The sequence below is a fragment of the Scyliorhinus canicula genome, chromosome 20 (assembly GCF_902713615.1).
Source record: "Scyliorhinus canicula chromosome 20, sScyCan1.1, whole genome shotgun sequence".
NCBI classification, from domain to species: Eukaryota; Metazoa; Chordata; class Chondrichthyes; order Carcharhiniformes; family Scyliorhinidae; genus Scyliorhinus; species Scyliorhinus canicula.
This window is the reverse complement of record NC_052165.1, coordinates 91,413,410-91,418,298: the sequence shown is the minus strand read 5'-3', so window position 1 is coordinate 91,418,298 and position 4,889 is coordinate 91,413,410.

The window sequence follows — 4,889 nt, the reverse complement described above, 5'->3', positions numbered from 1 at the left end:
ACACACACACACTAACATACAGAAACACACACACTCACATACAGACACACACATCACATACAGACACACACACTCACATACAGACACACACACTCACATACCAAACCACACACTCACATACAGACACACACACACTCACATACAGACACACACACACTCACATACAGACATACACACACTCACATACAGACACACACACACTCACATGCAGACACACACACACTCACATACAGACACACACACTCACATACAGACACTCACACTCACATACAGACACACACTCACATACAGACACACACACACTCACACATACAGACACACACACACACATACAGACACACACACTCACAGAAACACACACTCACATACAGACACACACACACTCACATACAGACACACGCACTTACATACAGACACACACACTCACATACAGACACACACACACTCACATACAGACACACACACACTCACATACAGACACACACACACTCACATACAGACACACACACACTTACATGCACACACTCACATACAGACACACACACACTCACATACATACAGACACACACACACTTACATACAGACACACACACACTCACATACAGACACACACACACTCACATACAGACACACACTCACATACAGACACACACACACTCACATACAGACACACACACACTCACATACAGAAACACACACTCACATACAGACACACACACTCACATACAGACACACACACACACTTACATACAGACACACACACACTCACATACAGACACACACACACTCACAATAGACACACACACTCATAGACACCACACACTCACATACAGACCACACACACACTCACATACAGACACACACACACACACACATACAGACACACACACTCACATACACACACACACTCACATACAGACACACACACTCACATGCAGACACACACACACTCACATACAGCCACACACTCACATACAGACACACACACACTCACATACAGACACACACACACTCACATACAGACACACACACACTCACATACAGACACACACACACTCACATACAGACACACACACACTCACTACAGACACACACACACTCACATACAGACACACACACACTTACATACAGACACACACACACTCACATACAGACACACACACACTCACATACAGATACACACACACTCATACAGACACACACACACTCACATACAGACACACACACACTCACATACAGACACACACACACTACATACAGACACACACACACTCACATAAAGACACACACACTCACATACAGACACGCACACTCACATACAGACACACACACTCACATACAGACACACACACTCACATACAGACACACACTCACATACAGACACACACACTCACATACAGACACACACACACTACAGACACACCACATACAGACACACACACACTCATACAGACACACACACTCACATACAGACACACACACTTGCATACAGCCACACACACACTCACATACAGACACACACACTCACATACAGACACACACACTCACATACAGACACACACACTCACATACAGACACACACACACTCACATACAGAAACACACACACTCACATACAGACACACACACACTCACATACAGACACACACTCACATACAGCCACACACACTCACATACAGACACACACTCACATACAGACACACACACACTCACATACAGACACACACACACTCACATACAGACACACACACACTCACATACAGACACACACACTCACATACAGACACACACTCACTACAGACACACACACACTCACATACAGACACACACACACTCACATACAGAAGCACACACACTCGTACAGAAACACACACACTCACATACAGACACACACTCACATACAGACACACACACTCACACACAGACACACACACTCACATACAGAAACACACACACTCACATACAGACACACACACTCACATACAGACACACACTCACATACAGCCACACACACTCACATACAGACACACACTCACATACAGACACACACACACTCACATACAGACACACACACACACACATACAGACACACACACACTCACATACAGACACACACACTCACATACAGACACACACTCACCTACAGACACACACACTCAATACAGACACACACACACACTCACATACAGACACACACACTCACATACAGAAACACACACACTCACATACAGACACACACACTCACATACAGACACACACACTGACATACAGACACACACACACTCACATACAGAAACACACACACTCACACACAGACACAGACACACTCACATACAGACACACACACACTCACATACAGACATACACACACTCACATACAGACACACACACACTCACATACAGACACACACACTCACATGCAGACACACGCACACTCACATACAGACACACACACACTCACATACAGACACACACACACTCACATACAGACACACACACTCACATACAGACACTCACACTCACATACAGACACACACTCACATACAGACACACACACACTCACATACAGACACACACACACACACATACAGACACACACACTCACAGAAACACACACTCACATACAGACACACACACACTCACATACAGACACACACGCACTCACATACAGACACACACACACTCACATACAGACACACACACACTCACATACAGACACACACACACACTCACATACAGACACACACACACTTACATACACACACACACACTCACATACAGACACACACACACTCACATACAGACACACACACACTCACATACAGACACACACTCACATGCAGACACACACACACTCACATACAGACACACACACACTCACATACAGACACACACACACACATACAGACACACACACACACTCACATACAGACACACACACACTCACATACAGACACACACACACTTACATACAGACACACACACTCACATACAGACACACACACACTCACATAGACACACACACACTCACATACAGACACACACACTCACATACAGACACACACACTCACATACAGACACACACACACTCACATACAGACACACACACACTCACATACAGACACACACTCACATACAGACACACACACTCACATACAGACACACACTCACATGCAGACACACACACACTCACATACAGCCACACACACTCACATACAGACACACACACTCACATACAGACACTCACACTCACATACACACACACACACTCACATACAGACACACACACACTCACATACAGACACACACACACACATACAGACACACACACTCACAGAAACACACACTCACATACAGACACACACACACTCACATACAGACACACACGCACTTACATACAGACACACACACTCACATACAGACACACACACACTCACATACAGACACACACACTCACATACAGACACACACACACACTCACATTCAGACACACACACTTACATACACACACACACACACTCACATACAGACACACACACACTCACATACATACAGACACACACACACTCACATACAGACACACACACACTCACATACAGACACACACACACTCACATACAGACACACACTCACATGCAGACACACACACACTCACATACAGACACACACACACTCACATACAGACACACACACACTCACATACAGAAACACACACACTCACATACAGACACACACACTCACATACAGACACACACACTTACATACAGACACACACACTCACATACAGACACACACACACTCACATAGACACACACACACTCACATACAGACACACACACACTCACATACAGACACACACACTCACATACAGACACACACACACTCACATACAGACACACACACACTCACATACAGACACACACACACTCACATACAGACACACACACACTCACATACAGACACACACACACTTACACACAGACACACACACACACTCACATACAGACACACACACACTCACATACAGACATACACACACTCACATACAGACACACACACACACTCACATACAGACACACACACACTCACATGCAGACACACGCACACTCACATACAGACACACACACTCACATACAGACACTCACACTCACATACAGACACACACTCACATACAGACACACACACACTCACATACAGACACACACACACATACAGACACACACACTCACAGAAACACACACTCACATACAGACACACACACACTCACATACAGACACACACACACTTACATACAGACACACACACTCACATACAGACACACACACACTCACATACAGACACACACACACACTCACATACAGACACACACACACTTACATACACACACACACACACATACAGACACACACACACTCACATACATACAGACACACACACACTCACATACAGACACACACACTCACATACAGACACACACACACACTCACATACAGACACACACTCACATGCAGACACACACACACTCACATACAGACACACACACACTCACATACAGACACACACACACTTACATACAGACACACACACTCACATACAGGCACATACACACTCACATACAGACACACACACACTCACATACAGACACACACACTCACATACAGACACACACACACACACATACAGACACACACACACTTACATACACACACACACTCACATACAGACACACACACACTCACATACAGACACACACTCACATACAGCCACACACACACTCACATACAGACACACACACAATCACATATAGACACACACACTCACATACAGACACACACACACACATACAGACACACACACACTCACATACAGACACACACTCACATACAGACA